A 23,930-nucleotide genomic window follows, 5' to 3' on the forward strand; every position below is an offset into this window, starting at 1 on the left:
GCCAGAGCATCACATTGGGAACTTATGGTTATGCACCAGGACCCCCAGGTTTTTTCAGAGACCCTCCCTCCTTTCTAGAGTAGATTTCACCCATCAAACAGTTGTTCCTGGATGTGTACATTTTCATCTAGTTGTATTAAAACACAGCCCCACCCTGTCCTGCTGGTCAGAGCAGACTGTAGTATGGCAGCCCCAGCCCTCCCCAATAGCCAATTAGGTCCCTAGTGACAGCACAACAACCCTGCCACCTGTTGGCCATTTGGGGCCATGGTGGTGGTAAGGCAGCCCTGCGTTGCCTTGCCTGTCCCCTTGCTGCCCACCTAAGACCATGGCAGCAGCATGGATGCCCTGCCATCCCTTGCTGCCCAGTTGGGGCTGTCAGCCCTGATCCCACAGAGGGCTACTTGTGGTTATGGTGGTGGCATGGTGGCAGCCCCTGCTCCACCTACGCCCATCATTGGCTAGTTCAGACCTTGACGAAGGTGAGACAAGATGATCATAATGGTCTTTTCTGGCCTTAATCTATGGTAGGCCAACCTTTCTAGGCAGTGGGATTGGGAGACAAGAGGACCCCTCTGCAGCCAGTTAGCATATTTTTGTTTTTAAAATATACTTATTGGGGCTTTATGCTAGTTTGAGGGTTTAGGGAGCTTCCTTTCAGGTTCATGTAGATGCTGCTATTAGTGCTTAAATAATGTAGCTATGGCTGTGCATGAGAGTGGTCTCTCTGAGTTACTGAAGTGCCTGCCCCATTTGGAACATAACAGAGCTTCTGAATATCTTGAAATTTTACACTTTGTGCCAGCTGCCCAACAGTGACTTTAATTGATGGCTTGCAGTGATACACCAAGCCCTCTGACACGGTGGAATAGCACCCTTATCCCTTCATGTGCTGAGATGCTTAGGCAGGAGGGCACAGAACATGCACGTGAGTTCCACCAATTGCTCCTGCACAATTTGGGGACCCTAACTGTTTATAGTCTACAGGGATGTCCTGATTACTTACCACTTTAATCACATGGAGCAGAAACATAGTGATAGCCTTCCACACCTTTAGCATGACAGCATCTGCAGTGGATGTGCTAACTCCAAACAGACTCTCAGCTAGTGGCAACTGGTGGATTTTCACCAATCCCAAGGAATTCAGCGGACAATCATTAATGTACTAATAAAAAAGGGGTGTATTAAAATTTAGCTAATCATCCGAACCCAACAGTCTTTCATCCCACTTCCCCTTAGTTCTTGTCTGTATGGCAAGTCCACTCTTCTTGGGAAGATAGGCCCTAGCCTATACCCAGCTCTTCCTAAACTTAGTACCTTTTCCCAGCTACCTCTTTCTGGAGGTGCTTTTCCCCAGCCTCCCAGCTTCTGTAAACCGCATCCTTGGAATGAACAGGGTCTGGCCTTGTAGGCCCAGACCTCTTCTGTTCCTAACAGCCTCTGAGAGGACTGCTTAATTGGAGTCAGCTGCTTCCCCCTCCCCAAAGTGGCAATTCACTCTGTCACAGTCAGCTTCTACAGGATGATCTCCACTCACTTTTTCATGCATAATGGAAACTCTCACTCTGCTTCTCTGGCATTGCAAAGTTGGGACAAGCACAGTATGGAGTTCCAGTAAAGTCTCTTTCCACAGCCTGGAGTGCTGCCATTGTTGGTAGCCCTAGCTGTTGAGCACAATCTTGTCCTACTGCTTTGTTCTCATGGTGTGCCCTTGAGATGCTTTCCAGGGGTACACAGGGCTGTGAGGCACCTCCCCACCGCCAGCCTTTTGCATGATGCAGTCTTGTCTGTACTTGCTGTGGATGAGGTCCCTGAGGCCACCAGCTGGGAACACAAGCACTATTCTTCATGCCTCCAGAGACCTAACTTTCACTGAACAGGTAGTGATAGGCCCACACCAAGCCCCAAGCCCTTGGAGTGTTCCCTGCAGTGCCCAGGCCCTTATCACCTGAATGCTCTACAGAATTAAAAATTTTATTGAAGATAATGTTTAAAAGGTTACGGTACAGAGTTGAAGCGAAATAGTTACTGAAGATCCAGACATAGTGTAGAGATTATCGGGGGGTACAGAATTTTGGTTGGGAATCGGGGAGTACAACGAGAGGATAATCTGCAGTATCCTGGATGGGGGAGGTGATGGTTTTGATGGATAGGAGTACAAGGGATTGATAATGAGGGAACAGCACTTGGTGTGGGGCTTATGAGGGAAGTAGTTAAGGCGGAGTGCATAGGTCCATAATAGTGGGTTGTCCCTCATTTAAGTTAGTCCATCAGGCCCTAAGTTCCTCACGGTGCTATTCTCCAAGGAACAGAACACACTAGTTTGCAAGATTCAAGTCAGCATCACCATTTTGTTTAACACCACAGCAGTTATATTTATAGTAAAAATAAAGAGAAGTTTATTTTCAAAGAATAGAGATTCAAGTAATAGAGAGTAAGAATACTGGAAATAAATGGTTACATATAAAACTAAATTATAACATGTTTTTTAGAGACTAAACTTAACTAACAGATTTACCTCTTGGCTAAATAATTTTATCTTACCAAAATTCTCTCCTGCGTTTTCAGCAAAGCCGGTTGAGGTCCTTTTTTCATGAAGCAAATTTACTGTCTTTACTTCCTCAGTGAAGGGTCCTCAGGTGTCTTCTTTGTCTTCCAGATATAGTAGATAAGTAGAGCAAACCTTTGATGTACTCCTCAAGATAGTTCCAGAGGGGTAGCCGTGTTAGTCTGTATACAGCAAAAACAACAGAGTCCTGTAGTACTTTAAGGACTAACAAATTTAATTTCTGCAGGCATAAGCTTTCATGGGCTGTAACCCACTTCGTCAGATGTAAGGAATAGAAATCAGAGAGGAGGTATATATACACATCTAAGGGTAAGGAACAACAATGGGGAAGTTAGGTATGAGCAGAGTCCATTCAGTTAGAGTAGTGGAGGCCTATTCACAACCATTGATTAGGAGGTGAGAATGTGTGAAAAGTGACAATTCTTGTAATGAGAGAACCATTCCAAGTCCCTGTTTAGACCCAGTTTAATTGTCAAGTTTGCATATGAGTTCCAGTTGTGAAGTTTCTCTTTGAAGTCTGTTTTTGAAGTGTTTTTGTAGAAGTATAGCAACTTTCAAGTCAGCCACAGAGTGTCCTGGGGAATTGAAGTGCTCTCCGATTGGTTTCTGGATGTTACCATTTTTTATGTCTGATTTGTGTCCATTTATTCTTTTGCGTAGTGACAGTCTGGTTTGGCCAATGTACATGGCAGAAGGGCATTGCTGGCACATGATGGCATATATTACATTAGTAGATGTGCAGATGAATGAGCTCCTTATGGTGGGGCTGATGTGGTTAGGACGTGATGGTGTAATTAGAGTCGATGTGTGGGCAAAGCTGGCAATGGGGTTTGTTGCAGGGGTATGTTCCTGGGTTAGTGTTCTTCTTGTATGGTGTACGGTTGCTGGTGAATATTTGCTTCAGGTTGCGGGGCTGTCTGTAAGCAAGGATAGGTCTGCCTCCTCAAGATAGGGTTCTCGCTCTCCCTGCACCCCACTGTTTTTCTTTTCCTGTTAGTTTATTTCTTTGAAGTTCTAACAGTTCTTTATTAACATTCAGCTCAGATTGGTGATAGGAGTCCCATTGTGAACTATACAATACTTAAGTTACATGTAAACTGCCAGATAGATAGATAAACATTTCTTGTCTGACAGGAAATCTGTTTTTCACCTTTGCTGGTAACAAGTCTCTAAACACAGATCTAACAATTTTAAGCATATATATACAACTCCTTACACAACTGTACAGGCATTTCACAATTATATTGATGATCAATGTGAAATCAGCTTTTATTTGAAACCTCAAATGACGCTCTTTGGTGAACTAGAATGCACATACCAACCTCAGGAGATGCCTGTGCACCTCTTCTGTGTCCCTAACCCTCCTCCAAGAATAGATCATACCTTGGAACCTCGGGATGGCAAAGTTAGATGACTGCTTTGAATCAAAAGCTGATGACTCCAATTAAAAAAACAAGCATTGCTTCCTTGTATGAATTCCTGTGGAAAAACCCATCACTTCCTGGATGCCTCCTTGGATGCATGACAGTGATCTTAAACTCTGTCAATTCGTGTCTGGATGAGGTACATGATCAGGACCTCTGGGATATGTACCTAGATACCAGTGCTGCATGGCATCAGTGTGGACATTAGGTGATACACAGGTCTGCCTTGCAGTGGTGCAGCTTTAAAAGCATGGACATAATATCAGATTAAATATCCATATGACACAGATAGACTCTTTGATGTAGACAAGGCCTATGTGTCAAGTTTCAATAAGATTTATGAACAAGCCATACTTTAATCAGTTAGCACCAGACTTTTTAAAATCTAAAATCAACCTAATTCAAGTGATGAAATAGATTTTATTGCCATTATTGCACCCCCCCCAGCCAAAAAAAAAAAAAAAAAAGACAAGACAAGAAAAACCAACAAAAACTACAGCAACTCTTATTCAGATGAGAGAAAGTGGAAAAAATCAGTGATAGAACATTTGAGAAAATTCTGAGCAGCCAACAAGGGAGGTGATGAGAATGGAAAACCATTATTTTGACCTTAAGTATTGTGGAAACTATTATCACCTACTTATATTCCAATTTTAATATAGTTGCACACGTTTCCCAATCAAGACTGGGGCCTCCTGCTAGGCACTGAAGAAACAACCTTGCTCTGATGATCTTACAAATATAAGAGCTAAAGCCTTGATCCTGCAAGCATTTGTGTATGTGCTTAACTTTAAGCAGGTGATTAGTCCTTTTGATTACTGTGGGACTGTTCACTTATCTAAAGTTAATCATGTGCTTAAGTATTTGCAGGATTATAGCTTAATTGGACAAGTTAACATTGCAGTCTAATCTATTTTAGGTTTTTATGTAGTGCCTGTCAGAGTATCTGAATTCTAAATCTTAGCCTTCAGCTAATGTAGATTTCCATTCTAGTTGTGTCTGACTTTGCACCCTTCTGTGTTTTTCACAGCGAAACATCTCAGATGATCATGTAGCACTGGGCTGTGTCAGATAGTATTTGGCAAACAGTACATTTTAATTGGAATGGAAATGCATCTTTTTTCTCCCTGTCCCCGACCTTCAGATGTGCATTTAGCATTGAATGTTACTCCTTGTGTAAGCATATAATGAAAGGTTCTGTAGCAATGAATATGTACAAGGGGCAGAGTTAAGATGTTTGGAAACCTTATTTCTGAATTTCCTGCCTTGTCATTAAATTCTCAACCATAAGATTTTAATTTTTGCATGTTAGTTTAATTAATTTTGTCATACAGCCTGAACTGTTCAGCCCTTATATGGGATGTTTGACAGTAATGTGGTTGGGCTTTTTGTTTGTTTTTTGAGGGAGAAGGCAGAAGAGAGTAAATTGGGGCATTGTCTGAAACTTTGCTTTTTTATAGGAAGGGTTTCAAGTCAATGAGCTGAATCCTGGAATCCTGACTGAAATTAATGTATTACCACAGTGAATGAGTTTCCCTGTAAGCAAACACTGAATAAATAAGCAAGGACTGCATAATTTGGCCTCTGGTTAGCATGACACAATTTAGTAGTTTCCTACAATACTTAATTTCATTTGTGTTTTAATACAGGTTACAAAGGTATTTTCAGTAGCACCTCAGGACTGTGGATTCCCTATCTGCATGGTATAGAATCCCTGACTTAGCTAGCTCTTCCTGCTCCAAGGATGTGGTGGAACTAAAATATCTTTATTATCTACTGCAAAATTCAACGGTGTCGATATCTTGCTGATGTCACCCTGGCCCAGAGACATAGGAAGTTTTGGAAATAAGCCTGTAAGTATTCCACTTTCAGTTGAAATGGGTTAAATGCATTAATTAGTGCTCCATCTTCCTCTCACAGTGGTAGTTTGTAGCCAGAATTAACACTGCTAATATAGATTTTGTAAAAATAGCTTTAAAGGGTGTCAGACTAGTTTCTGTTCTGAAGATGCTTACCTTGGCATTTCCCAGTGTGTATTTGAGCTTTTGAATTGGGTAGATAGAGCCCAGGATGTGTTCTTGGATTCAGATGACCCCTTGAGTGGTTTATCAAGGGGTCATCTTTACTCTGGACTGATTCTTTTCCACGCTAGGATTGTTTCAGTGGAACAAATTTGAACAATTTTTAATTCCAGTTAATCCTTTGAATCTTTAATTAGCTGACTTGCAGATCTTGTAACTTCCTTGGTTTCGTGTGTGTGAAGTATAATGTTGAATAATCTGATTCCACCTACAGCCCTCCTGTGGACAGTTGTAACAGCAGCTTATCACTCCCTAATTATGAGGCACATCTGCTACCTCAGTTTCCCCACTATCAGTGAGCTTGTACACTGCTGGTGCAGGGATGCTTTTGACCCTCTGGTCAAAAGTCAAAGTCCTTCTCTTTGGGAGACAGCCAAAAGTCAACCTAAACAAATAAGTCCTTCCAGCCCTTTCTGGGTTCTGAATAATTCTTTGACTCTTCCCAGGGCTCAATAGTTCAAATCTTTCTTTACCCTTCATAGGGCTCAGTTGTGACTTTTTGTCCTCAGTGCAGGAGTTCATACCCACCATCCCTAGAGAGGGTTGTGGCAGAACCTGGGCTCTTTTTTCACTCTGGGTTTTGGCCCTCAACCCACTGTTTCACTTTCCCTCAACCACTTTCTTCATAGCCTGCTGTTTGTCAGGCTGCTGTCCATGGTCTCTTCACTGGCCCTCACACAACAGAAGAGTCTCTGGTGGTCCTTCACCAGACCCCACTTCTGGAGAGCTTGCTAGCTTTCTCTTTACCAAGCACAGTCTGCTCTTTGTAACTCCCAGCAGGCCTGGCTCTCAATCACATGCTTTCTGGTTTCTCTCCAGTGATCTGGATGGTAAACTAGGCACAGGTGAGGCTGGACCCAAACCCTCTTAAAGAGACAGCTCACCCTGTGTCAGTGTACTTAAGTTTATGTACAATAGACCCTCACTGTAACACCCTCTGCAGTAGTGAACCTTGGCTAGGTGAACGTGGTCCCTGGATCCCACCTCCAGCCCCGTCAGCTGTGGTGGGGGACTAAGTGTCTCTGCTGGGGCTGAAGGAGCTATTCCCACGCCCCTTGCTATAACAAACCCCTGGCTATTACTGAACAAATGGCTTGGATCCCCAGGGGTTTGTTACAGTGAGGGTGTACTGTACAAGATGTTTTGGAACAAACTGATAAATTAAACAGTAATGAAACACCAAGACCAGATGGTATTCATTCAAAAGTTCTGAAGGAACTCAAATATGAAATTGTAAAACTACTAATTGTGGTATGTAACCTATCACTTAAATGAGCCTCTGTACCAGATGACTGAAGGATAGCTAATGTAACACTGATTTTTAAAAAAGTCTCCAGAAGTGTCCGAGCAATTACAGACTGGTAAGCCTAACTTCAGTACCAGGCAAACTGAGTGAAACTGTAGTGAAGAACAAAATTATCCAAGACTTAGGTGAACATGGTATGTTGGAGAAGAGTCATCACAGCTTTTGTAATGGGAAGTCATGCCTCACCAATCTATTATAATTCTTTGAGGATGTCAACAAGTATGTGGACAAGGGTGATCCAGTTGATCCAGTATACTTGGACTTTCAAGGTCCTTCACCAAAGGCTCTTAAGCAAAGTAAGCAGCCATGGAGTAAGAGGGAAGGTTTTCTTGTGGATCAGTAACGGGTTAAAATGTAGACAACAAAGGATAGGAATAAATGGTCAGTTTTCACAATGGGGAGATGGAAAATAGTGGGATCTTCCAAGAATCTGCACTGAGATTATGTTATTCAGGATATTCATCTGGAAAAGGGGATGAACAGTGAAGTGGTAAAATTTGCAGATTATACAAAATTACTCAAGATAGTTAAGTACAAAGCTGACTGTGAAGAATTACAAAGGGATCTCATAAAACTGCATGACTGGGCAATAAAATGGCAGATCAAATTCAGTGTTAATAAATGCAAAATAATCCATACTGGAAAAAAATAATGAGGTCTAAATCACCTGACTCAAGAAAGAGATCTTGGAGTCATCATGGATAATCCTCTGAAAACATCTGCTCCACGTACAGCAGCAGTCCAAAAAGCTAACGATGTTAGGAACCATGAGAAAAGGAATAGATTAAAAAACAGAAAATATCATGATGCTCTTATATAAATCTACGATTTGCCCACACTTTGAATACTGCTTGCAGTTCTGGTCACCCCATCTCAAAAAAGATATATTAGAATTGGAAAAGGTCCAGAGAAGGGCAACAAAAATGTTTAGGGGGATGGAACATCTTCCATTCAAGGAAAGAGTAAAAAGGCTGGGACTGTTCATCTTAGAAGAGAGATGACAAAGGGGAGGATAGGATAGAGATCTCTAAAATCCTGAATGATGTGGAGAAAATGAATAGGGAAGTATTATTTACCCCTTCATATAACAAAAGAACTAGGGGTCACCTGATGAAATTAATAGTCAGCAGGTTTAAAACAAACAAAAGGAAGTATTTCACACCATACACAGTCAACCTGTGGAACTTCTTGTCATGGGATGTTGTGAAGGCAAAAAGTATAACTGGGTTCACAAAAAAATTAGATAAATTCATGGAGGATAGGTTCATCAATGGCTGTTAGCCAAAATGGTCAGAGATGCAACCCCAATGTTCTGGGTGTCCCTAAACCTCTCAAGACCAAAAGCTGTGACTGGATGAGAGGAAATGGATCACTTGAAATTGCCCTGTTTTGTTCATTGCCTCTGAAGCACCTGGCATTGGTCACTGTTAGAAGACAGAATACTGGACTAGCCCTGGTCTACACTTACCTGGAAATTTGGCAGCAGTCGACGGGAGTTATGTAAGCTACACAGAGTAGCTTGCATAACTCCCATCGACTGCCGTGCTTCCCTTCTGCGTGCCGTCTTCACTGCAGTGTGCCGACAGGAAATGCGTTCCCGTCGACGCAGCGCTATGCCACTTGAAGCGGTCGATTACCAGCGTCAACTTCCTGATCGATTGAGCGGGTCTAAACTGACTGCTCAATCAATCCAGAAAGATCGATCTTTGCCGACAAACAAACCTTGCTGCCGTCAGTATAGACATACCCCTAGATGGACTGTTGGTGCAACCCAGTATGATTCTAAAGGCTCAGGGCACTGGAAAATGTAGCCCTGGCATTCCAACCAGTTCTTACACCAAAAATAAGCACATTTACACTAACCTACCTATGCTAACCTTTGAGTGCTGCACTGTGACTCTCCTGTCACAATGAACATAATGTTTATAGTAACAGTTTGTTTCTTTCCCACTAAAGTCCAGCCAACAGGCCCTTGGTGGTAGACTACTGTCTTGGCAATCCTGAAGCTGAGAAACATTTGGTCATTAGTATTGGCACACGTTGAGCACTTCCTGGAAAAGCAGACTTTGACTCCCTCAGTGAGCTGACAGGCAGGATTCCCTGGGAGGCTAATACGAGGGGGAAAGGAGTCCAAGAGAGCTGCCTGTATTTTAAACAAACCTTATTGAGGGTGCAGGAACAAACCATCCCGTTGTGCAGAAAGAATAGCAAATGTGGCACGTAACCAGCTTGGCTTAACAAAGAAGTCTTTGATGAGCTTAAACGCAAAAAGAAAGCGTACAAGAAATGGAAGCTTGGTCAGATGACCAGGGAGGAGTATAAAAATGCTGCTCAAATATGCGGGAGTGAAATCAGGAAGGCCAAAGCACAGTTGGAGTTGCAGCTAGCAAGGAATGTGAAGGGTAATAAGAAGGGTTTCTACAGGTATGTTAGTAACAAGAAGAAGGTCAAGGAAATTGTGGGCCCCTTACAGAATGGGGGAGGCACCTTAGGCCTGTTTTATGCTGCCGGTGAAATTCGGCAGCAGTCGATGGGAATTACGCAAGTTACTCAGAGTAGCTTGTGTAACTCCTGTTGACTTTGTAACTTCCGTTTAGCATGCTGTCTCTAATGTGCTGCACCAACGGGAAATGCGTACCCATCGAGGCAGCACTACACTTTTTGTGGAGGTTGTTTTAATTGATTGACTTCCGGATCAGTTGAGTGGGTCTTCACTACTGCTCAATTGATCCGGAGAGATGTATCTGATGGCGGCAAATTTGCCGTCATCAGTGTAGACAAACCCTTAGTGACAGATAATGTGGAAAAAGCTGAAGTACTCAATGTTTTTTTTTGCCTCTGTCTTCACAGACAAGATAAGCTCCCAAACTACAGCAGTGGGCAGCACAGAATGGGGAAGAGGTGAGCAGCCCTCAGTGCTGAAAGAACAGGTTCAGGACTATTTAGAAAGGCTGGATATGCACAAGTCCATGGGGCCGGATGCAATGCATCTCCAAATGCTGAGGGAGTTGGCTGATGTGATTGCAGAGTCACTGGCCATTATCTCTGAAAACTCGTGGCGATTGGGGGAGGTCCCGAATGATTGAAAAAAGGCAACTATAGTGCCCATCTTTAAAAAAGGGAAGAAGGAGGATACAGGAAACTACAGACCAGTCAGCCTCAGCTCAATCCCCAGAAAAATCATGGAGAAGGTCCTCAAGGAATCCATTTTGAGGCACTTGGAAGAGAGGAAGGTGATCAGGAACAGTCAGCATGGATTCACCAAAGGCAAGTCATGTCTGACCAACCTGATTGCCTTCTATGATGAGATGACTGGCTCTGTGGATTTGGGGAAAGCGTTGGGTGTGATATACCTTGACTTTAGCAAAGCTTTTGATACAGTCTCCCACAGTATTCTTATCAGCAAGTTAAAGAAGTATGGGTTGGATGAATGGGCTATAAGATGGCTAGATCACTGGGCTCAATGAGTAGTGATCAACAGCTTGTTGTCTAATTGGCAGCTGGTAACAAGCGGAGTGTCCCAGGGTCAGTGCTGGGGCCGATTTTGTTCAACATCTTCTTTAATGATCTGGAGGATGGTGTGGATTGCACCCTCAGCAAGTTTGCAGATGACACTAAGCTGGGGGGAGTGGTAGATATGCTGGAGGACAGAGATAGGATACCTAGTGACTTTGACAAATTAGAGGTTTGGGCCAAAAGAAATCTGATGAGGTTCAACAAGGACAAGTGCAGAGTCCTGCACTTAAGATGAAAGAATCCCTTACCCTGCTACAGACTGGAGACCAACTAGCTAGGCAGCAGTTGTGCAGAAAAGGACCGGGGACTAGAGTGGACAAGAAGCTGGATATGAGTCAGCAGTGTGCCCTGGTTGCCGAGAAGGCTAATGGCATATTGGGCTGCATTAGTAGGAGCATTGCCAGCAGATCGCGGGAACTGATTATTCCCCTCTATTCGGCATTGGTGAGGCCACATTTGGAGTATTGTTTCCAGTTTTGGGCCCCCCCACTACAAAAAGGATGTGGAGAAGTTGGAGAGAGTCCAGTGGAGGGCAACGAAAATGATTAAAGGTCTGGGGCTCATGACTTATGAGGAGAGGCTGAGGGAACTAGGCTTGTTTAGTCTGCAGAAAAGAAGCACAAGGGGGGATTTGATAGCAGCCTTCAACTACCTGAAGGGGGGTTCCAGGGAGGATGGAGTTAGATTGTTCTCAGCAGCGACAGATGACAGAACAAAGAGCAATGGTCTCAAGTTGTAGTGGGGCAGATCTAGGTTGGATATTAGGAAAATCTTTTTCACTAGGAGGGTGGTGAAGCACTGGAATGGGTTACCTAGGAGGTGGTGGAACCTCCATCCTTAGAGGTTTTTAAGGTGCAGCTTGACAGCCTTGACAGAGATAATTTAGTTGGGGTTGGTCCTGCTTTGAGCTGGGGGTTGGACTAGATGACCTCCTGAGGTTCCTTTCAACCCTAATCTTCTATGATCATAGGATCAAAATAATTAATTGTTTACTTTAAATCCAACTATAAATTCCTAAATTAATTTTCTTTCAGGCTGCATCCTATCCATAAATCCCATTCATTGCCACTCTTGCTGAAGCCCAACTCAGCTGCTTCCCTTCAGGCAGCACTTTCCCCTGCATCCAAAATAATTTTTTGCGGTTCCTTACTCTTTTCGAAATCAGCTGATAATTGATTGACTGTTACAAAATCTCTTAGGTAGGGCATGGGAAGTTTTGTGGCTTTTGTCTTTTGAATTTTGCAACTGTGTACCTAGTTAGCCATGGCAGTTACTCTGAATGTATTTTGTGTTCAGGAGGGAATTATCATGGCTATGTCTGAATTAGTTTGCTGTGAATAGCTGCTTATGTATTTTCTGACCATTTGTTATGTTCTAGTGCTATCTTGCCCTTGCCAAGAGTGGCTTATCAATTGATCATGTCCTGGTTTTGCCTATTGGACATTATTAATCAGTGGTTGAACTTTCTGCAGAAGTGGTGGAAGAAGTAAACAAGCACAAATCCACCCTGAAGTTTTTCAGAATGAAAGGAAAAAGATGTGTTTGAATGAAATTACAGGAGTCAGCACCTACAGTTGCAGGTAGGGTTATAGTACAGCAGTAGAAGAATACAACCTAAACTGCTTTCAAAGAGAACAGCTCACATTTAAACCAAAGCATAGGCAAATTCCCTTCTCTGTTTTTCCCACTTGGCATCCCAGACTGTAGATAAAAATCCTGCAACCAGCAGATGGGAAGCAAGACAAAAGTGAAACCTCTATGACCTCTTAAGTGGCCACTTGAACATGCTTACTTTTTCCTGTTACAGAAAGTGCAGAGAGCTGAGTTTGTTGAAGGATAATGACAATAGACAGAAACGTTTATTTTCTTCATCTGAGGCCTGGTCTACACTAGAAAGGTTTATTGACAAAAGTTTTGCCGGCATACTGCTACCGCTATAATTAAATCGCTGTTCCTTGTCTTCACTGTCTCCTTCTGTCAGTGGAGTGCATTCACACTATCAGCTCTTTTGTCGACAAAAGGAGCAGTGCACTGTGAGTAGCTATCCCACTGTGCAGCTGCATGCAGGGTGCTTTGGGAAGGGTTTGCAATGCCTCACGGGACAGGCACAGTGTCACATGATGAAGGTTTCTGAATCCCATCATTCCATGGGCATCCTACTAGTTTGACAGCTGCTTTTAAACTGCTCTGTTAGCCAAGTGGACACTGCTGAACACAAATACAAGAAGCCCCCAGAAGTGGGGCAATGGGGAAGAGAGAGTGTGTGACAGAGAGTAAGTGTATATGGGTGTGTGTAAGAGAAAGACAGGCAAATACACACATGAAGAGAGACAGACAGTGAAGAGAGACAGAGCGTGTGTTGGGGGACAGTGAGTGTGAGTTTAAGTTCAGATAGCAGCAGCTGGAAGCAACCAATCCGGAGGCAGAAGCTGCTACACAGACAGCTCCGTTCCCCCACTCTCCTCAGCAGAGATTGGTAGGTACAGCCCCAGCCTCCCTCCCTGGCTTTGCACAGCATGTCAGGAGTTACACCCCTCCCCTGTAGTTTAGGGCAGGCAGGGCAGGAATGTTTTCTGCCACTGTGGAGTGAGCTCTCTACGGTGAGTTAACTTGAAAATTTCCTGGGGCTTTGAAAGGAGCGGGGTGGAGGTGTTTGGCCATGTTCAGACTGCTTACCATAGTGGTCACAAAAACATGCTGGGATAATCAGGAGGCTATTTTCACCGATATAACCTAAGGGCAGTATCTACACTCATGCTTTTTTGCTAAAACTTTGCGGAAAAAGCCTCCCGTCTAGGTGGTTTTATTTTGTCGACAAAACGTGACTTTGTTGATAAAACTCTCTAGTGTAGACCAGGCCTGATAAAGACCAGAAGGGCTTCATATAATCCAGGAGGCTTTCCTCCTGTTTTGGTTTTAGCATCTTTCATCAGCATATGTACTGGGTTACTGTTTGGGATACAGAGGTAGGCAGGAAAACTTAAAAGTGTGTGCTGTAACATGTACAAATCTTTGGCCAGTGTCCGCAAATGTGGATGGTCAGTGACCAATTTCTGCTGAATTGATTATGAAATGGTGTATTGTGGTGGTTTTCTATCTGGCGGATCTGTGATAGTGTCAGAGCGGCCTCAATCTACCACAAAGAGTATAAAGGAGAAAGACAGTCATGAAAACTTTTCCAGAACTTTTAGTTTTCAGTTATTTTTCCAGCTCCTACAAGATAGACTTGCCTCATAAGTTTAAGTCTGTAGAGACGGGTGATCATCTGTCTCACATGATGACAAGCAGTACTGAGGGGTGTGTAAACCCCAGTGATGTATTTATTGCCTTATTTAAGTGAATAGTATGGTTTCTGTCTTTTTCTTGTTGTCGTCCATCTCCAGGTGATTCCCGTCCCACTCAACTGTTGTGCTATTGAAGACATTAAAGAGTCATTTATTGTACTAGCTCAAGAATTATTAGAAATCCCAGAGCACTTGGATATCAAGCAAGTATGAAACAAGATTTTCACTTCTCATTTACTTATCCTTAATCCTTTCTGGTTTGCCATTTCATCTAAAAGTATCTTTACATCCATAGTTAAACTGTGGGCATTTGTAATAGAAGACACTGTAGGCCTGATTTTCAGAGATCCTGAGTACTGCTCATCCAGGTGAAGACATGAGCTGCAGGTGCCTTGCATTTCTGAACATTTAAGCCCTGTATCAATAATTGCTTGTAGGCAGATGGTCTGGGGTAGCCTTTAGGATGTCATAGAAGCAATGTTTAATTACTTTTTTTATTTGAATAAAACCCCTGAGGTTCCCATAGGTAAGTGCAGTTTTCTTAGCAGTTTTCTTCATGATTTCACTTACAAAAATACACTTTGTTTTGTAGATCAGTCATCTCTCTGCTGTAGGGTTGCTGTAAGTAAGGCTCAGAAGCCAGGAGGAGCCAGAAATGTCTGAGGTGAGGGGATATAAGAAATACATTTTCATCTGAGGTGCCAGTCATATGCACACAGTTGGCTGAATTTATTGCTGGCAAGAGCAGGTGCAGCTCCATTTGTTCCAGTGGAATAGTATCAGTTTATGTCTGGTGACTGGCTTTTGGTGCACTTGCCTGGGTAGAGTTTAGAAAGCTCTTGCCCTTCTTGTTGGATCAATGAGTAATAACAATCAGCAGAGTAGCTTGTTGTGTCCTTTGGACCCAATACTTCTTGGAAACTACATTTGCAGCAGGAGTAGAAACAAGCCAAAAATTAGGTTCCTGCTTTTTCTTTTAACTCTGACATTGCACTGGTTTACCTTCATGCAAGCAGCCTGGTCGGCACTACACAGAGAAGAAGCCTGAGTTCAAGCAGAGCTGAGGCTTTACTCAGTCTGGCTCAGAGAAAACTGTGAGGAAATAGGAACAAAAATACTTAGCTTTGTGAAGGAGCTAGATGCCGTGTAAAGGAACATTTATAAAAGCAATATGCCATGTTTATTGTGAATATAGAAATTTTTAAAACACACACAGTTTTGCAGGCGGAATATAATTACCAGCCTATGAGTTGCTCATGCTGGTCTACTGGTCAGGTAGCCTGGACAAGAGGGGGGAGTAGGGCCTCTGTCAGTCACGAACTGATGCTCTTGGATGTTTGCAGAATGAACCCAAAGTCCTCATTTTTTCACCCCGTTTTTATAGTAGTTAGTTCCCATTTGGGTCTATGGATCTTGCTGTGTCATGCTGCTTTTGCACCTAGTGTGATTATCAATCATCCATTATGCTGCAAGCATGACTGCTTTTGTGTTATTTTTTACACATTGTTTTGTTTCTGTTTTACACTTTTGTTTTTGTTCCTGGGGTGAATTCTTCTATACTTTGGGGTTATTTTTTATTTTCATTTTTTGGCTATTTGGGTTGTAAAACATTGTTAAAACAAAGTATTTTCACTCTCTTTATTACTAAGGAGATTTAGGGCTGCCATCTTTTTACTCCTTAAACACACACATATACCACATTTCTGCAGTCGAGCCAGTCCCTACCATCCAGCCGCAGCAAGCCTGATGCAGGGAAAGGAACCTTTGGTAAGTATGCAGTTTGCTTTGATTTTGCAGGGACACATCTGTTCATTTACTATTTTTTAATCAGTCAAGAAGAGAGAGGTAATGAAATAATCACTAGAAGTAGAGTTGCTATCTGCTTTTCATTCCCATGTACAGCTAGGCAGAGGGAGCCCTGTGGAACAGTTTATGTGCACCAGGATGTCTCATGAATCCTCTGTAGAGATCTCGAGGAAACTTTCCTGGAGGTAGTCTGCAATCCCCTGCCAAAGGTTTCTGGGGAGGGGCAGCCTTATTTCTTCCACTGCGATAGGACGCTTTCCCACACCAGTCAGCAATTACATCAGCAGGAACCATTGCAGCACACAAGCTAGCAGCATACAGACCTGGTCTGCAGCCAGACACAAGCAGGAGCTGTTCCCTTTCAGCCTCCGTTACCCTCAGGAGTGAGATACCACCTAAAATCACTACTCCTTATGAAAAACTGCCAGTATTCAATTCAGTTGCTCTATCCACATATACTGATGTCTGTTTGCTCACTCCCATTATTGTCCCAAATTGCCCCCTTTCCCCCTGGGCCATACTCACTATGGCTGGGGCTGCTGCCGTGCTGTGAGAATTTAGTGCTTGTAATTTGTATGGATCAAGGGGACTGAAAACACTCACAATAGTATGTCTGTGTATTATATCTTTTGCAGCTGAAAATGTGGCCTTGTGGTTATCTCCATCCATACCAGTGTTACCTCAGAATCAGACCAAGAGTACCTCCATTATAGCCTAATTACATTACTAGGCCAATCATTAGTTTTGTCTGTATGGGTGGGTAACAGGAGGTGGCCCGCCCTAGGGGAATTGCAGGGCTTTTATCAGGAGTTTCTGTTTGATCATTAGAAAACTCCCCAGAATCGATTAACCCAATTTACCTTTGGGAGGACACGGATATAGCCTTCCGATCAAAGGGTTGGCACTCAGGCAGTAATTTCTTTGAAAACAAAGTACTCTTTATTTAATACCAATTTTTAATAAAAAATGGATTCTAAAATAAATATGCCACATAGTATAGCACATAACGTAAGACATATAATGCAAGGTGTAATGTAAGTTATATAAACACAATGTAGTGCAACATAAGTCATACAAACACAATGTAACACCCATCACATAACACAATATAACACAAATCCTGTTAGTACATAGTAACAAAATAACTAATATTGTTACAGTATTACACAAGGGTAGCAGTCTTGAATGGAGACATTCTACAGGTGATTAATCACCTGTAGAATGTAGACAGCGAGTTCTTATTTACACTCCAAAGTTATTCTCAGGCATACACTATCATCCAGCTTTATTATCTCAATCACATTAATTTATTCCTTATATCTGAGATTATCATGTTTACTTCTTTATAACCTTCCTTCCCTCTGACCCATCTTAGGTCCTTCTGTTCTGTCAGTGATTTCAGCTCTGTTGTGATAATGTTTGTTTCTTCCAATGATTTCAGCTCTATCTATCTTGATCTCCGCTCTTCTCCTGCTTTGCTGCCTTCTTCCCGTTCTCTGCTCAACCACTTCGACTCACTCATTCAAAGCCTGACAGCCCTCTGCCTTATATACAGATTTTGACCTTTTCTGATTGGCTGATCTTTCTATCCATTAGCATACCGATTCTACCAGTCAGCTTTTAGCTTCACTGATTGGTTGTTTTTACGGACCATTTCAGCTGCTAAACTCATTTGTTAATCAAGCCAGACCTGTTTGAGAACCTGTGCTTTTACCTGACTGACACTTCCCTACAGGAATTTGGAGTGACCTTTATTTTACCCCAGTTTATCTGTTCGCTATTGGTCAAATTATTCTAATGCCACCATTTTGGTTTTCTCTGGTAAAATTCCTTGCAGCCACTATCTTGGTTTTCTTAGCCATAACTGCTTAAACTTATCATTATGTATTACTTATTAAAACTCTGAAAATTATATTTTTATGTACACCTTAACGTGGCTGACTGCCACACTCTAATTATGCTAATTAGAACAAGTTAAGTTCACTCTTTTCCCCTGCTTCAGCAGTGTGGCAGGGTGCTATCCTTGGTACTGCATCCCTTATACAGGATAAAGCAGCTGAAAGATCTCTTGTATCAAAAGAGGACCTGGGACAACATGTTCCAAGAGATCCTGCAAGCCTCTGGTGCTGCGGATACCGAGCATAGGGCTTGGAGGAGTATCCTTGTGAACAGAATGGAAAGGGAGAGAGCAGAGAGGAGAAATGCATGGGATAAGGACAGAGACGCGCAGCAGGACAATTATGCTTTTCAAGTGCCAGAAAAATATGTTGGAGACTCTTATAGACCTTGAGGTCCAAGTCACCTATGCTCACCTCCCGCTGCAGCCTATCGATAACTGCATTCTGGGACCTTCCTACACTCTCCTCCCCCACATTCCATGCACGTTCCAGGCCACTGCAGTATCCTTACCACTCCATCTCGAGGGAGAGTACACACAATCATAGCCACATATACACCTACCTGTGGGAGACACGGTTGGTATATGTGTGTTTGAAATGAGAATGATTGTTCTTTCCCCTTCAAAGGTTTTTTTCCCTGTATTGATATAGTTTCATTCAGTTACAGTTATTTGTGTTTGGAATAAAAGTCTATTTATGGAAACTTAGTTCATCTTTATTATTTCACAACATGGTGGCTGGAACTGACATCATTCAAAGATAATAGAAATAGGTGTATTTGCAATGTTATATAACCACACACAGAAGCTTATTACAAGATTCATACTGGGATGCTAAAACCAATGCCAAGCAAAGCGCACTATAACAACATACATTGCTGTGGCTCACTACTGAAATGGTCTTTCAAAGCCTTCCTGAGCTGTATAGCTCCCCGTTGAGCTCTTCTTTACAGCCTGGTGTTTGGCTGCTTAAAATCAGCAGCTAGGTAGGTATTCTACCTCCAGGCTCCATCATGGTGGAAGTCTTTCCCCCTTTGCTTCACAGTTATTAAGAAGCACACAGCAGGCAGCTATAACCATGGGGATATTTTTTTCACTAAAGTCTAATCGTGTGAATAGACAGTGACGGTGCCCTTTTAAACGGCTAATGGCACATTCAACAGTCATTCTGCAGCTGCTGAGCCTGTAGTTGAAGTGCTCCTTATTGCTGCTGAGGTGGCCAGTGTAGCCATGGGAGTAAGGGATAGGCTGGGTCTCCCAGGATCACTATTGGCATTTCCATATCCCCAATAGTAATCTGCTGGTCTGGAAAGAAAGTCACTGCTTGCATCTTTATGTATAACTTTCTGTGTTTTTAAAGATGTATGCATCCTTCACCTTTTCTGACCAGCCCGCGTTGGTGTCGGTAAAACATCCCTGGTGATTTACCAGTGCTTGCAATGCCATAGAAAAGTAACCCTTTCTGTTGATGTACTCCTTGGCAAGGTGGTCTGGTGCCAAAATAAGGGTATGCATGGCATCTATTGCTCCACCGCAGTTAGGGAACCCTGTTACTGCAAAACCATTCAAAACGTTCTGCATGTTACAAAGTCACAATTCTTCGTAGCAGGATGTGATTAATAGCCCTGCACCCTTGCATCACACCCCCACAGTGGATTTCCCAACTCCAAATTGATTCCCAACTGATTGGTAGCAATCTGGCATGGACAGCTTTCACACAGCAATAGCCACTTGCCTTCTCCACCATGAGTGCAGTTCTCATTTTGGTGTTGCTGCACTCAAGGACTGGGGTGAGCTTTGCACATAATTCCACGAATGTGGCTTTGTGCATCCAAAAGTTCTGCAGCCACTGCTCATCAATTCAAACCTGTATAACAATGCAATTGACCTGGAATCCACAGGTCTGGTGCTCTCACATGTCTCTGGAACAACCTCTGAGAGGATCCCTTCAGTGTGTTACCCCTGTATGGGTCACACTGTCTCACTGGCATAAACCCCGTGGCTTCACCGCCTCCTGGGACTGAACCTCTGAGATTTCAGCGCCCAGGTTTCACTCAGTGAGCTCCCCTCAGTGAGTCCATTTGAGTTGGACACCTGGGGAAGAGTTGCATGCCCAAAGGGAGCAATGTATCTCTAAATTCCATAATCTGAAGTGATTCTCAGACTGTTGTAAAAAGCAGAAGCATTTATTAGATTTCTGGAACACAGTGTAAAAATCTTTGAACATAGAGAACAAAAACAGCAAAGTGCATCAGGGTCGGTGTGACACACTGTACCTCAAAGCAGTACCTGTAACCCCCATATTTATCGTTCATATGTGGTTATGATATATTTCATACAAAGCATATCATATGAAAGGTCGTATATCTGCTGAAACCCATTGTTCTGTCAAAAGAGGTATATCATTAGTGTGTATCAAGTTATGAGATTTTGCTATTATTAAAATATTATAAGTTTGCTAGCGTCAATAAAGGAGGTAATCCACACCGAGGAAAGTTTCAGCGATCATCAACAAGCAAGAAAATTGTAGACAAAAGATTTACAATTTAATGACAGATGTGCAACCACCACACAATGGGAATTGCGCAACTCTGTGACTCAGCAAAAGCCCAGCAGGATATGTCTGGCTTAGTGTTTTCCAGGCACATGGTTGGAAGATATAAAATAAGGGACCGTGGCTTCATGCTTTGTCCTTTCTCTTCCCCCACTTACACTGGAAGCAACAAGAAAGCTGGAAAAGACAAAGACTTGAACTGAAGGAGACCTGGTCTCAGGTTTGAGGGAAAACCTGTGTACTAAAGGGTTGTACCATCCAATTGGGTGAGAAACTGTTGGATCTAAATACTACATAAAGATAGAAGGTTTAAAATTTAGATTGTGCATTTATCTTTTATTGTCTTTGGTACCTATCTCTGATCTTTTATGCCTACTACTTACACTCACTTAAAATCTATCTGTAGTTAATAAATCTGGTTTATATTTGATCTAAAACAGTATGTTTTGGTTAAAGTGTTTGGAAAATCTTAGCTCAACAAAAGCTTGTATAGCCTCTCCACATCGAGTAAGGGGTGGACAAGGTAATAAACTTATACTGGTCAGGCTTCTGACCAGGATAAGGTGGTACAGCTCTGGGTGCAAGGCTGGGAGCTAGGGGGAATTGACTGGTGTTTTTCCTTGTGTGATTTGTGAGTGGCTCTGGGAGTATTCATGCCATCTAGCTGGGTGTGGGAATCCATATGCTGTTGGGCTGAGTGACAATAGCACCTCGAGGGGTTAGCTGCTTCTCATTGGCAAAGCATTGTGAGAGACAGCCCAGGCTGGAGAGTTAAGGGGGCACAGCAGTCCTACAGTTCCAGTCAGTCCCTGTCAGTCAGTCCCAAACCCAGAGCTCTCTCTGCCACTCCCCCCTTGAGTCAGAAGACAATGGCTACTCATCATATTCCGCACGGCACCTCTGGCAGCTCTGAAAATACTGAAGGACCAGTTGTATTGTGTTCGTAACAGTCAGGACTATACTGAAGAGCAGTACAGGATCCATGCTTCTCACAGAGATGGCAGATGTGCAGGTCTGTGGGCCTTTTAGAAAGAAGCGTGAAACATTATGGGATGCAGATAATATTATAGGATGGAGAAAACTGCATCATGGGTAGTTGAAACCATGTCCCCAGTCATCCCTGCATGACTCATTTACATACATGAGGTTTTGCAAACCCTTCCCAAAACACCCTGTGCCAGATGATGGCAAGCTGCACTGTGGGATAGCTATCCATGGTGCACTATTCTCTGCATCAATGCAAATACTGCTAGTGAGGACATGCATCGCCAACACAAGAAGCATAGTGTGGAAATGCAAAAGTGATTTAATTCCTGGGGCAGCTGTACATTGACATAACTTTGGTCAACCTAATTTTGTAGTGTAGACATGCACTGAGGTTCTGAACCTTGGTCTTCTGCTATAAGATTTTCAATCCCACAGTTCAGGTGGCATCTTGGAAACTTTGAAGGGCACAGCTGAAAATCTCTGGCTTCTCCACAAACAAGGCAGCATACTCTTTAATTGGGTAAACATTTCTTGACCAACCTTGATTACATGTGGACATGTCAAAACCTTGTTTCCAGTCAACAGCTTGACAGAATAGTGCTGGTGTGGGAGTACATCTCCTGTCGCACATCTGAAGTCGTGCAGAAATATGGTAAAAGCCATGAACCAATGCCTTAGGTCCAAACTCCTAAGCAAACTCCATTTTGCCCTGTGTTATTACTTTTGCTGCTATACTAGTCAGGTGTTTTGTCTTCTAAGGAAAAAAAACACATGGTTCTGTTACAATATATGTACTCCATGAATCTGGACACACATAAATTAGACGTGTCATGTTAAGTTTGTGTCACAAACCAACAGACAAATGTTTAAAGTTAAACCAAATATCACAGGTTTTCGATCAGAAATTTCAGTTAAGTCTCTTCTTACCTGGGCTGCAGGCTAATAAAGACTGTTGCTCCCAATGTGTTTTGTAGAACTTCTGACTTCCTGCCTGGTTGCTAACTCCCTGTGTTGTGCCTAAACAGTGTTAGTCATGAGTTAACAAAACCAAGAAACTCAGTTGTGCTGCCTTTTAGCACTTGTTCTACAATAATGAGTTAACCTAGAACTTAATTTGCTGGCTTTTGTGGGTCGATTTTATGATGTAAACCTCACAGAAACTTAATATCTTTATCTGTGCCATTTTGCTATGCACGTGTCCCAGAAGTAGACATTTGACCCTCATATTGGCAAAGTTAGGCTAAGTTCTCCTCCCACTCTGACGGTTGGCAGTTACAATAGAATCACTTATTTTACAAGCTGTTTCTGGGTTTTTCAATTCTATTTATGGGGATTTTATATTTGAACATTACTTTTATGTTGAACTGGATACTGAAGAGAAGCTTTTTCATCGTATTAAGAAAAAATTTCCCTTACAGTTTGAAAGGTTTGTTTTCCCTTGTATTTAACTTTATCATGTTTAGCATAATAAAATATACACTTGATATACCCCCTCCAGAGGTACTCTCCTACAGCTGTTGAGAGGGGAGCTGGCACTGCTTATTTCATCTGTAGATCACAGTCACTTATAAAAGAGGAATAAGCATTTAAAGATGAGGAAACTGAGGGACTGAGTTATGAAGTCACTTTTACTGCTGCACAAGGTCAGACATCATCATGTGGTGATAGAACAAAGAATAGATCCCAAATTTAATGGCTCCCAGTCCTGTGATTTAATCAGAAGACCATCCTTTCTCTTCTCCATTTGAGGAACGAGGCCTGGAGTTTTGTATTTGTTTGCAAAGATTCCATGTGCTTCTGGTTAGTTATGCATTACTACCTACATAGTTAGTGTGTCCAAATTCCTAGCCATCTTCAGATAATAAAATCATAGTAGTTAAAATGAAGAGGTTAATGTAGTAATGCAAAATCATGTATGTATGACATCCTTTATAAGGTAATGCTCTGTGGTTTACATTTCATTTTTCATAATAAAATGCCTTTTAAAAATGAAAAGTGGGGGATGCATCTGAGTAGCCCTAATTCCAACTTTGAAATTTTTGGCTAGGAACTGTGCTTGTTTATAAGTAGGCTTGGCCGAATTTGTTTTTTATACATTTGACAGACATGAATGTTTATTTTAAGCATTTAACAAAGATTTTTATCTATTTAAACTTATAGTTGAAGGAAATTATGGGGGGCGGGGGTCAGACAATTATTTAATGACAAATTTAAAAAAATACTTTGACTGCTAAAACAAAAGTTGTCAAACTGACGTTAAAATATCCTTAAATCAAACTCTTAAGCAGCATTTTTCTTACTTTGCTTATCTGTAACTTTTGATTATTACTGCTAGAAATATTTTTTCATATGTTTGTGGATGTTTGGTGAAACGGACACTAATAAAAATTAAATCCTCCCCAGCCTACTTCTGCGTGTGATTTACTGGATTTACTCTCCTTTAATTCAGGGGGACTTTTGCTACTGTATTCCGCATGCGCAAGGCTTTTTGTGCTTCAACGTAACG

General features: G+C 42.3%; 1 long non-coding RNA gene and 1 other non-coding gene across 8 annotated transcripts in view; both read left to right on the forward strand.

Annotated features, from left to right (window-relative positions):
* LOC137146924 (uncharacterized) overlaps positions 1-23,805 on the forward strand; it is a 29,767-nt gene extending 5,962 nt beyond the window's left edge. For 3 of the 7 annotated variants that reach the window (XR_010918089.1, XR_010918094.1, XR_010918088.1), the window contains 2 exons: positions 5,643-5,846; positions 14,280-23,805. This is a non-coding gene — a long non-coding RNA (uncharacterized lncRNA). Of the gene's footprint in view, positions 1-5,642; positions 5,847-12,368 lie in introns of all 7 variants that reach the window. The other 4 variants (XR_010918099.1, XR_010918100.1, XR_010918096.1 and 1 more) reach the window with 4 other exon arrangements.
* On the forward strand, positions 13,975-14,117 carry LOC137147671 (small nucleolar RNA SNORA12). Its single transcript, XR_010918298.1, has one exon. It is a non-coding gene; the product is annotated as a small nucleolar RNA SNORA12 (small nucleolar RNA).
* Positions 23,806-23,930: the final 125 nt, after the last annotated feature.

The sequence above is a fragment of the Emydura macquarii genome, unplaced genomic scaffold (genome assembly GCF_026122565.2).
Source record: "Emydura macquarii macquarii isolate MOO-44397 ecotype Brisbane River unplaced genomic scaffold, CSIRO-AGI_Emac_v2 contig_67, whole genome shotgun sequence".
Classification (NCBI taxonomy): domain Eukaryota; kingdom Metazoa; phylum Chordata; order Testudines; family Chelidae; genus Emydura; species Emydura macquarii.